Below are 12519 nucleotides of genomic sequence, written 5' to 3' on the forward strand. Positions count from 1 at the left end.
CAAGGGAAGGGATCATTTTAGAGGGAGAGATTACAATTTGAAAGTGATTTGATTAATATAAATCTTTACAGTTTACAAAAGCAACCATTAAATATATACAACATATTTCCAACATTATGGAAACAGGAATCATATGTTTTTATTTATTTGTAGAAATAGAAGTTATGATTAAACCATGTGGTAAAATCTGACCTAAATTGATACACTGCATATCTTATGTTTGCATAACTGTGCTGCTGTGGATAGAGGCCACACACTCTACTGGCTACATGCTGAAGCAGGCATGTTTCTCAGCAGGGGAAAAAAACAACAAAGACTAAGTGGTCACTTGATCTGCTATGCTAGAAATAAAAAACCAAATCATCCTCACCTGACTATCTTAAAGAACATATTTGATAGAGTATTATATAGTACATGTAAATACTAACAAAAAAAGGGAGGGAGAGAGAGAGGAGAGTTACGGCTGGGATGCTTTGACCATAGAGCTTCCCAATCAGGCTTGATTATGTCTGCACCATATGCCTGTTCAAATTCCTTTCTCTTCTCAGACAGTGTTAGTGTCATGTTAACATATGGCCCTTATAATGTTTTGAAGTTGAATATACTAAAACAATGCCTGGTTTAATACAGCTACTAGATTCTTAGGCAACTTTAGCTGAGTTCGCTGTGCTTTAAGCAATTGGACCAGACTCCAGTTCCTTCCCTACAGACCAGAAAATCATACGAACCACACTGGTAGAACAGTAATGTCCAATGCTAACTCTCTGCTTGTCCAAAGCATTTTCATAAGTTTGTCCTAAACATTCATGTTTGTCTTCAGACTTATATGATGCATGGATATCAGAGAAATATATTCTGTGTATCATGTGATACACAAGATAAACAATGGGTTAAAATAGACATAAGAGATACATTGTCACAAATCAAACAAAGCTTACAAGGATTTAACCCTTTCGTTATATTTTGAGAAGCTCTGTGTTTTCTTCAATTATTTTAAATATAACAAAGAATTTAGTAAAATAACTTAGATATCATTAAGTTAGTGTTAGGAACATAAATTATGACTAAGGTTTGGTGGAAGATTTTAATTCAAAACTTATGAAAACAAGACATTTGTACTACAGAGCCAGAGGTGGTTTCAGTCAGGTTGGTAACAAAAGGGTTAAAGAATTTAAATTAACCCTTTAGCATTTAAACTGGCCATATCCGGCCCAAATACTCTACCAGTCTTATGTTCCGACTAGCCAGATTTGGCCTCTCACACCTACCCTACAATGTAATTCTAAAAATAAGCAATCACACCATTGAATTCCCAAAGCTATGAAATAATGCACGATTAAGTCAAAACTTATGTGAAAGCATAACCAGTGCGTTTGGCAGATTAATCTGAATGCTAAAGGGTTAAATAAGTTTAAAAAAGTAAAACTAGATTCAAGGAAATTAGTGACTGTGCAATTAGTGAGTATCAACAGTTCAAAAGAGGAATAAAGTGATTTGTGAGGAAAGACAAAGCAAAGATGAAGGTTTTTTTTTCAAGAGGGAGGAGTTATATCTTCCTCTCTTTTGGATAGAAGCTTTACAGATTTACTTGATTGAGGCAAGTAAATTAGCTAATAAACAGTAGAGAGGAGTTACTGCTGAATGTATGAGAGAGAGAGAGAGAGAGAGAAAGAGAGAAAGAGAGAGAGAGAGTCGTGTCTTTGTGCTGAAATGAAAAAAATCTGAAGTGTCTGTTCACTAAAAATTCATAAGAGATAGTTGAAAAATTGTGTTACAAGTTGACAGGGGAAGAGCAAGTAGGACAGTGAGGAGAAGTAAAACTTGAGCCCAGACAGTGAGAACTAGTGATGCAACTAGAGATGGTTATTTATCAAAATAGACGGAGATACATAAATGTCTTAGTTGTTGACTGGAAATAACACTTAAAGAAGGAAACGTATAAACATCAGAATAACTGATCGGTGGTCATGACAACATCCAATCTTACCTCTGCTATAATGTTATACTTACTTGAGTTTACTAAACTCAAAAACAAGGGTGTGTGCGTGTGAGAGAGAGAATGAGAGAGAGATGTCTTATTTTAAAATACACATACAAGAGCATGGCTGTGTGGTTAAGAAACATGCTTTGTAGTCACATGGTTATGGGTTCAATCCCACAGTGTGGCACTTTGAGCAAGTGTATTCTGCTATAGCTCCTGGCATACCAATGCTTTTGTGAGTGAGTTTGGCAGATGGAAAACTATGTGGAAGCATGCTGTACTGCTGAATCAGTAATGCAAATAATAACTGATTGACCTTAAATATCATTATTCGTTTTTTTTTAAATAATAAGTGGGGAGCCTACATGCTCCAAGTTTCAGAAGTAACAACCAAACCTCTCAACTCACACCCCATTGCTTTTAAAAGGGGAAAATGTAAGCATGCCCTGGCAAAAACCCCTCCAGATTCTCTTCCAGAGCTTTCTTGTAAATGGCAGACTGCCAAGCAAGCTGAAGGAGGGAATAATATGCCCAATCCATAAAGATGCCAAAAACTATAGGCCTATCTCTCTGACTTCACGCATCAGCAAAGTCATGGAACAGATAGTCAGAGGGAAATTAATCGCATTCCTTGAAAAAAATAACTTGCGGAGTGATACCCAGCATGGCTTTCGACCAGGTAGGAGCTACCTGACCCAGCTCTTACAACATTATGACTGGGTGTTGAGGCAGTTACTCAACAACTCGAATGTGGATGTAATATACCTTGATTTTGCAAAAGCTTTTGACAAAGTGGATCATGGTATAATATGCCACAAACTGCATGATCTCAGCATAGCTGGAAAACTTAGAGAGTGGTTACAGGACTTTCTGAAAGAAAGAAGTCAGGCAGTAGTGGCTAATGGAGCCACCTCTATGAAAACACAAATAGTGAGCGGTGTTCCACAGGGCACTGTCTTGGGATCACTGCTTTTCATAGTGGCCCTCTAAGATATGCCCTCAAGTGCCCGGATACCCACCCTTGCAAGCTACGCAGACAATACAAGTCTCGCAGAAAATACAGAACCCCAGTGATGTTGCACATCTGCAGCAGGAGTTGGACTCAATTTACAGATGGGCCGAGGATAATAATATGCAGTTTAATGCTGAAAAATTCCAAGCCCTGTGCTACCAGCGTCCAAAACTGAATATGAAACTTACAGAGTACACTGGTCCACAGGGAATTTCAATCACAGATCCTAAATCAGTGAGGGATCTGGGTATCGACATAAGTGATAATACCTCTTTCCAAGTTTACATTACTATGATGGCGACAAAGTGCAGACGACTGGCTGGATGGATCCTGAGAACATTCAGAACCAGAAATAAGGAAACCATGATGGTCCTCTGGAGGACATTTGTCCTCAGTCGCCTGGATTACTGCTCACCGCTATGGTCACACACCAGTGTGAAATTAACAGCGGACTTTGAAGCGATCCAGAGAAGATTCACTTAGATCGTCTCTTTGCAACTGCTCAGCTACTGGGAAAGGCTGAAACAGCTAAGACTCTACTCCCTGGAGAGAAAGCGGGAGAGGTATGCAGTAATATACATCTGGAAGACCCTGGAAGGAATTGTGCCAAATTTTGGCATTGAAAGCTACACCAATGACAGAACAGGATAACACTGCACAGTGCCAAAGATCTCAGCAATGCCATCACGCTTCAGGATCAGTTACTGCAACAGCCTGGGTTTCAGGAGCCCACAGCTTTTTAATATTCTCCCAAAGAGCCTGAGGAACCTGCACAATGTAGATGTAGGCATTTTTAAATCAAAGCTGGACCTCTTCCTATCGAGAGTCCCAAATGAACCTACCTCACGGTAAGAGGTGCAAATAAGGGTATATATGTGTATATATATATATATATATATATAAAGTGAAGTATATTGCCACTTAAGTGTGGCTGACCCCTAGGGGTGGATATTACTGTTGCTTTTAGCCCCAGGAGGACATCTCCTCCAGCTGGCTTAAGTTACGGGGACGTAAACACACCAGCATCGGTTGTCAAGCGATGTTGGGGGTACAAACGCAGATACACAAATATATACACGCAGTTTAGCAAAAGAGACCGATAGAATAAGTACTAGGCTTACAAAGAATATGTCCTGGGGTCCATTTGTTTGACTAAAGGCCGAGCTCCAGCATGGCCACAGTCAAATGACTGAAACAAGTAAAAGAGTAGAAGAGTATATATATACATATATACACCTTTTGTGGAACCCTGGTTGAGAAATGCTGAGTTAGAGTATTCAGTTCAAGATCACAAAGTTGTCAGTTTAATTCCTGCCGTGCATGTTGTGTCCTGAAGACAGACACTTTATTTCACTTTGCTTCAGTCGATTCGGCAGGTAAAAAATGTGTAATACCTACATGTTAGGTACAGCCTTGTCACATTCTGTATCACTTCGACTCTCCCTGAAAATTACCTTAATGGCACATGTCAGTGAAGTGCTCAGGCACTTGCACGTTAACTTCATGTGTAAGCCGATTCATCGATTGGATCAACTGAAACTCTTGTTGTCATAACTGATAGGATTCCAGCTCCATGTTCGAGTGAAAGTATTGACACCTCATTAAATAAATCTGAAATGAATTCAATCATTGTTTGTTCATGATTGATGTAACTCTTTATCGATGTTAACTTAAAATTTCAAAAGAGTTTCAGATCAGGTCACTTGCTAGACAAGTACAGTTCTAAAATTATCATTACTTCGTTTGTTTTTGCGGTTTTGGTATAAGGAGAAGAAGGGAAGAACTCTGTAAGCGTTTATTAAAATGCATTTAGCAGACACTAGCCAGACAGGTTTGCCATGGTTTATAAAAATTGATCGATCAGAACAGTGACTCGTGGTTACATTTTGTATTGTATCATACTGTCATTGACATCCTAACTCACATTTTGAAATAACACTTCAGTACACAACTCATTTTGATTAGTTGTTAGTGTTTCATGATGCACAAGGAGGGAGTAACATGGTCGCAGTATTGAAGGACTTTCCTCTACCGTCAAATCTTTCAGTTCAGTTGTTTAACTCTCATAAAGAAGAGAAAAGTGCTCTCAAGTGCAAACAAAAACAAAAAGAAAAACAAAGAAAAAACCTGGCTAATTGAATACAGGTTAATAACCTTTAAGCCTTTCATATTTTCTAAAACATTTACTGGGTTGTCTGTATGACTAAGAAGTTTGCTTCACTTCATGGTTCTGGGTTCAGTCCTACTGTATGACACCTTGAGCAAGCTTTAATGGATATTGATTATGGAAAAATCTATAAAAATTCATGCTTAACATGTATATGAAGCATATATTTAATGAGCAAGTGTAAATTGCAGGATAGGAATCCAGGAGAATAATACTAACTAAAATATACAGGAGAAATCAACGTTGATACGGACATTCATCATTTAACATCCATTCTTCTATGCTTGCATTAGTCAGACAGAATTTGTTAAGGTAGATTTTCTATAGCTAAATGTTCTCTATAGCTTTGATTGGCCTGGGCTAGTAGAATTAGTAGATGGGAACTGGAAGTGTGCGTGTGCGTGTGTGTGTGTGTGTGTGTCCTTATCCTTATTTCTTTATTGCCCACAAGGGGCTAAACATAGAGGGGGCAAACAAGGACAGACAAAGAGATTAAATCGATTACATCGACCCAGTGCGTAACTGGTACTTTATTTATCGACCCCGAAAGGATGAAAGGCAAAGTCGACCTCGGTGGAATTTGAACTCAGAACGTAGCGTCAGACGAAATACCGCTAAGCATTTTGCCCGGCGTGCTAACGATTCTGCCAGCTCGCCTTGTGTGTCCTTATCCTGACACCATGCAATGATTGTAAATGAGCATCATTGTCTCATACAAGTGATGATGTTTTGTTTCCATACTGCCATGAAAAATTTATCTGGCCATGAGAAATGTTATCTTGCTTGGAAACAGGTGCAGGTCAGTGACCGGAAGAACATCTACTTATAGAAAATCTGCCTCAACAAATTCTATCTGACCAATGCAAGCATAGAAAAATGGATGTTAAATGATGGATCACCACATGTCCATATCAACATTGTCTATTTTAGTTGATTCTACTCTCCTGGATCCCTATCCTGCAGGTTAAACTTGCTCATTAAATATATGTTTCAAATACTCATCAAAGATGCATTTTTATAGATTTCTCCATAATCAATATCTATCACTTCATTCTGCTTGTTTTAGACACAGGAAAACCATGTTAACAGAGACAATGCAACTAACTCTGATTTCATAATACAAAACTATGCATCTTAGTGTTTCGTTTTGAATTTAAAACTGATAATAATCTGAAGGAAGAATATCATCATCATCATCATCTGTCCATTTTCCATACTGGCATGAGTTGGACACTTTGACAGGAGCTGGTAAACTGGAGAGCAACACCAGGTGCCATTTGTCTGCTCTGGCATGGTTTCTATGACTGGATGCCCTTCATAGTGTCAACCACTTTACAGAGTGTACTGGGTACTTTTTACGTGGCCTTTTTGTCTCAAGCACTAACTTCAACATGCAAAAGTTATTTTAATAAATTTCTCCCCAACTCCAATTCATTTAAATTTGGAAACGTGGGGTGTAACTGGCCCACTTATGAGTATCCCTCATTCATTGGACAATGAACTTTGCTTGAGAAGACCTATTGAGGCAAGTGTAAACAAACCTAAATCGCTGACATGGCTGATGACAGTACCGCCTGATTGCAGTGGAACGTTAAAAGCACGTCCAAGAGTGATCGTTACCAGGACCATGGATTGGCTCCCATGCTAGTGACACGTGAAAAGCACCATTCGAGTATGATCGTTGCCAGCGTCGCCTTACCGGCACATGTGCCAGTGACACGTGAAAAACAACATTCAAGCGAGCAGGTAGCACGTAAAAACACCTTTTGAGCATGGTCATTGCCAGAACCACCTGACTGGCCCTTGTGCCAGTGGCACGTAAAAAGCACCCACTACACTCTCGGAGTGGTTAGCGTTAGGAATGGCCACGCTCAAAATGGTGTTTTTTACGTGCCACCTGCACAGGAGCCAGTCCAGCGACACTGGCAACAACCTCGCTTGAATGTTTTGTTCACGTGCCACCGGCACAAGTGCCAGTAAGGCGACGCTGGTAACGATCACATTCGAATGCTGCTTTTTACATGCCACCAGCACGGAAGCCAGACAGCTGCTCTAGCAATGATCCCGCTCGGATGGTGCTGTTAGCGCTCCACTGGCATGAGTACCAGTCATCAAATTTGGTTCAATTTTGATTTTAGTTGCCCCAACAGGTTTCGCAAGCAGAGTTTAGTGTCCAATGAAGGAAGGTTGGCATGGGTGCCAGTCGTTGAATTTGGCTCGATTTCGAATTTGATATGGTTGAGAACCCCTGATATAAACTATAGGGCTAATAAAACCAAAACATGTCCAGCATTATCACCATATTGCTAAAGACCAGGTTTTATATCCAACTGCATTTATATTTAACTAAAATTTTGAAGTTATCTTCCTTGCCTTTTTCAACCAGAGTTAGCTAAATGGTTTGTTCTCATCACTAAGGGTGTCATTTTAATAAATATTTCTTGGTTTACTGTATCAAGTATGCAAGCAGTCACTTTACTATTAACATACAGTAAATCAGCTAGCTCCATTCTTGTGGTGGTATCTGTAGGAATATCTTATCAACTGAAGAATGTTTTTAAACTACAATGGTATTTCAGCATAAAAACAACAAATACAGTTTGACTCAGTTAAAGAACTAAATAAACTGTAGTAGGAATTTATAGTTAGATGCTATAAATTACTGCCAACCATTTCACACAGACAACATTAATGTTTTTCTTTGGAATTCAAAATTTACAAGATGGAAAAAATTTAAATAAATATATTTAGTTCTGTCACCCATAACAACACCATATTAAGCACAATTCATCATTAGCATTATCAACATAATAATTATTATTATTGGCTTTATTGCAATTTTCCATGTCAGTATAAGATTGAATAAATATTGTTTACTTTAGAAGGAAGAATAAGAACGTTCATAAACATCTTTATCATTCTGTTATTTGCATAATCTACAAGGAAGAATCAAAAAATATATGCACTCTAGCATTTTTAATGTATTTACACAAAAGCAGGGGATAAACAAGTATGTTGTTTTTCTATATAGTCTCTTTCTTTATCGATGCACTTGGTCCAGCAGTCCACAAGCTTGCGTATTCCCTCCAAGAAGGTTTACGATTAGTCATGCAACCATTTATGCATCGCTTCCTTCACATCTTCATTCATAGGAAATCAATGACCTCGTAAACCATCTTTGAACAGTTCAAAAATATGATAGTCGGAAGGGGCGAGACCTGGACTGTAGGCAGGGTGTTTCAGCACCTCAAAATACCAATTGCCTAATGGTTTCAAAGGTTTGGGCAGCTGTGTGTGGGCATGTATTGTCATACAACAACAAAACTTTCTTTGACAATAGGCTTCGGTGTTTGGTGTGAATTGCTGGCTTCAGTTTGTTGGGCAGCAAAGCATTGTACCTCGCACTGTTGATTATACACCTCTTGGTGCACATTGCTAGTGGAACAGCCATGCTTACACTGTAAAGCCAGAAAGAAAAATGGCGTGATCAGGCTCAAATTTTGATCACATGACCAACTATAATCGCGTATGCGCAGAAGACAACGTGACAATAATAAAGATATGGTATGGTGAAAGAGCGGATAATTTTGGCACAGTGATCTTTTCATGGAACTGTATAAACTTCTTCAGTCAATACCCTTTTGCTCCATCTGGGCCTGGTCCTTTCCAATTTGCTATTTTTTCTTAACTTCTGTCTCATTGTCTATAGATTAATTCTGATGTTTTGGTACAGTTGCATTATTATTATTATTATTGTTGTTGTTGATGTTGTTGTGTGGAGGCGCAATGGCCCAGTGGTTAGGGCAGCAGACTCGCGGTCATAGGATCGTCGTTTCGATTCCCAGACCAGGCATTGTGAGTGTTTATTGAGCAAAAACACCTAAAGTTCCACGAGGCTCCAGCAGGGGATGGTGGCGAACCCTGCTGTACTCTTTCACCACAACTTTCTCTCACTCTTACTTCCTGTTTCTGTTGTGCCTGTAATTCGAAGGGTCAGCCTTGTCACTGTGTCACGCTGAATATCCCCGAGAACTACGTTAAGGGTACACGTGTGTGTGGAGTGCTCAGCCACTTGCACGTTAATTTCACGAGCAGGCTGTTCCATTGATCGGAACAACTGGAACCTTCGACGTCGTAAGCGATAGAGTGTTGTTGTCTTTATTTTCTGAATTCAAATGCCATTGAGGTTGACAAAATAAGTACAAGTTGAGTAATGGGGTCAATGTAATCAACTTAGCCTCTCCACTGAAATTGCTGACCTTGTGCCAAAATTTGAAACCATTATTATTATTATTATTATCATTATTAAGGCAGTGAGCTGGTAGAATCATTAGCTGCTGCATTCTGAGTTCAAATTCCACCACGGTCAACCTTGCCTTTCATCCTTTCAGGGTTGATGAAATAAATACCAGTTATATACTGGGGTTGATGTGATCAACTAGCCCCCTTCCCCCATAAAGTTTCAAGGCCTTGTGCCCCGAGTAGAAATAATAATTATTATTGAGTCAGAGAGCAGTGCATGCCATCAGTGACTTTATTATTATTATTATCATTATTATTATAATTATATAACGTTTGTCCAATTAGGAAGAAAAAAACTAGAGCTTATTAACAAAAACTATTGCGAACAGTTTATTTTTAATTGTATTTACTTTGACTTCCAACATTGTATATGATAAAAACGTCAATCAAAATTTTAAACTTAGGTGATTCTGCCTCCACATGTTTGTATAAATCTGAAATTTCAATTAACCCATTTAATAGCAGAGGCCACTCCTGGCTTTTTGATACAAAATTACTTGCTTCAAAGTGTTCATTTATGTTTAAATTAAAACTTCCCAACTTTATTTCATCTAAGAACCCTTTTGTTGAATTGTGAAAATATAATAAAGGTTAATATATAAATTAACACATTTGATACTATCCTAACTGAATCTGCCTCTAGTCCTATGATACAAACTTCAAGATTTAATTTGTTCCAAACACCAAATTAATAAGGACAAAGTTACTTCACTAAATTCTTCATTATTTTGAAAATTAATTGACACAAAGGCAATGCATTTCAATAGAAATATGATAATAGAAGGCTAATGGAATTTATCCATACCCTCCGAAACCTCCCAAATTATTTCAAAATCAATTGCAATCACCAGCTTATATTGTTGGAGGTACAGTCATGAGAGAACCATGTTAACACGTTAACTGTCACGGCCTATTATTGGAACTTACCAGTGATGCCACGTGTTTCATGCAATCACACTGCAGATTGTTTAATTAATTACAAGGAAATGGAATTTTAATTCTTTTTGCATTTTTACAATATTTCATAATTAAACTTTAATACTTAACACTCAAATATCCTTGAAACCACGTCAAAGATAGAGAATAAAATATTTCTTCAAATTATGCAAAAGGTACCACTGGTGGTGCATATGGTGGCTGTGTGAAGTCTGCGATGAACCACTGGTGGCACATGTGGGAGTTAATATGTTAACAAAATCCCAATCTACAACAAGACATTCTCTCATTTGTTTCAGTCATATGACTTCAGCCATGCTGGAGCACCGCCTTGAAGGATCTTAGTCGAACAAAACCCGAGGACTTATTTTTAAAGCCTAGTATTTATTCCATCAGTTGTCAAGTGGTGATGGGGAGGGTCAAGTATAGATACACACACATAGAAATATATACACACACACACACACACACACACATATATATATATATATATATACACACACACATACACACATATATATATATATATATATATATATATACACACACATACACACACACATATATATATATATATATATATATATACACACACATATATACAATGGGCTTCTTTCAGTTTCCATCAAACAAATCCACTCACAAGGCTTTGGTCAGCCTGAGGCTATAGTATAAGATATTTGCCCAAGGTGCCATGCAGTGGGACTGAACCTGGAACCATGTGGTTGGTAAGCAAGCTACTTACCACAGAACCACTCCTGCACCTATATATGTATATATATATATATGTATATATATATATGTGTATGTATGTAAATGTGTATATAAGTATGTATGTATGTGTAACTATATGTATACATTTATATCTATCATGTCTGTCTATGGGGAAATATTACCTTGCTTGGAAATAGGAGCAAGTTGGTGACAGGAAGGGAATCTGGTGATAGAAAATCTGTCTCAATAAACTTTGTTTGACCAGTGCCTGCTTGGAAAAGTGGACATTTGATGGCAATGTTGCTATCATTCACTAAAAGCCTCTAATGACCAAGCTCTAGCAAAGCCACAGACCAATAAATAAAACCAGTAAAAGAACTCTACTTATTAGACATGTGGTCATAAAAGAGTGCAAGTATTTTCTAAAACTGTTATTAAATGATGAAAGTAGTGATGTAATTTTCCTTTTCGGTAAGGGCCATTCTGAGACTAGCTAGTTTCATGACCTCATTTATGTGATCATGCATAAAGAGAGGAAACAGTGAGGGGAGAAGGCAGGTAGAAGTGAGCCACTGAAAGTCTTGGTATAAAAGTAAGTAGTTAATTGAAAAACAGTTTCACTGAAGCAATGATGAATATGTACATATAGTAGAGATTATTCAGAAGATAAGTCCTCCTTATATGCACCATGGGAAAATGAAAAACATGAAATGGAAAAAAAATTGGAAAAAAATATGAAGTTTACATGGAAACTATATTGAAAAACATGGCTTCTCTAAATACACAAACATACACAAATTGTGAAGATAATTACAAAAACCTAAATTTAAATGTTAACAGAAACCTCAAAATATTCTTTAGCATCCAGATTACTCTATCAAATGTAATGCTTATTTATTCACAATGTTTTGAATTAATCATGTATAATCTCATAGCTTTGATATTGCAATGATGTGATTGTATATTTTAAGAATGACTTTGTAGGGTAGGTGTGAGAGGCTGGATATGACCAATTTCAACATAAAACAGGCAAAACATTTGGGCCAGAGATATGGCTGGTTTAAATGCTAAAGGGTTAAAATAAAACAAAGATGAGGTGGGAGTACATGTACATTCTGTTATAAAAGATAGTGCTTGTGTATGTACACATGCCTGTGTGTGTGTGTGTGTGCATGCGTGCGTGTGTGTGTGTGTGCAGGAGACTGGTGGTGTGGCAAAGGAAACTAGCTGTAGATGAATGACTTGTGAGAGAGATAACATCAGTAATGAAAAGAGTTGCCAAGAAGTTCTGTAAGGAATCTAGCATGCAGCTTGGTGTCATCAGAGTTCAGTTCTAGAATATATTATTCTTCTTCAAGTCATAACAGAATCGTTCAAGACCAGCTGGCCAAGGTAGTTTGTGTGCTC

The 12519-nt window shown here is 37.8% G+C and overlaps 1 protein-coding gene across 1 annotated transcript in view; it reads right to left on the reverse strand.

Annotated features, from left to right (window-relative positions):
• The window catches only part of LOC106869289 (uncharacterized), a 76326-nt gene that overhangs the window by 32006 nt on the left and 31801 nt on the right, over positions 1-12519 (reverse strand). The window lies entirely within an intron of this gene.

Source organism: Octopus bimaculoides, chromosome 11 (assembly GCF_046866305.1).
Source record: "Octopus bimaculoides isolate indiv1 chromosome 11, ASM4686630v1, whole genome shotgun sequence".
NCBI classification, from domain to species: domain Eukaryota; kingdom Metazoa; phylum Mollusca; class Cephalopoda; order Octopoda; family Octopodidae; genus Octopus; species Octopus bimaculoides.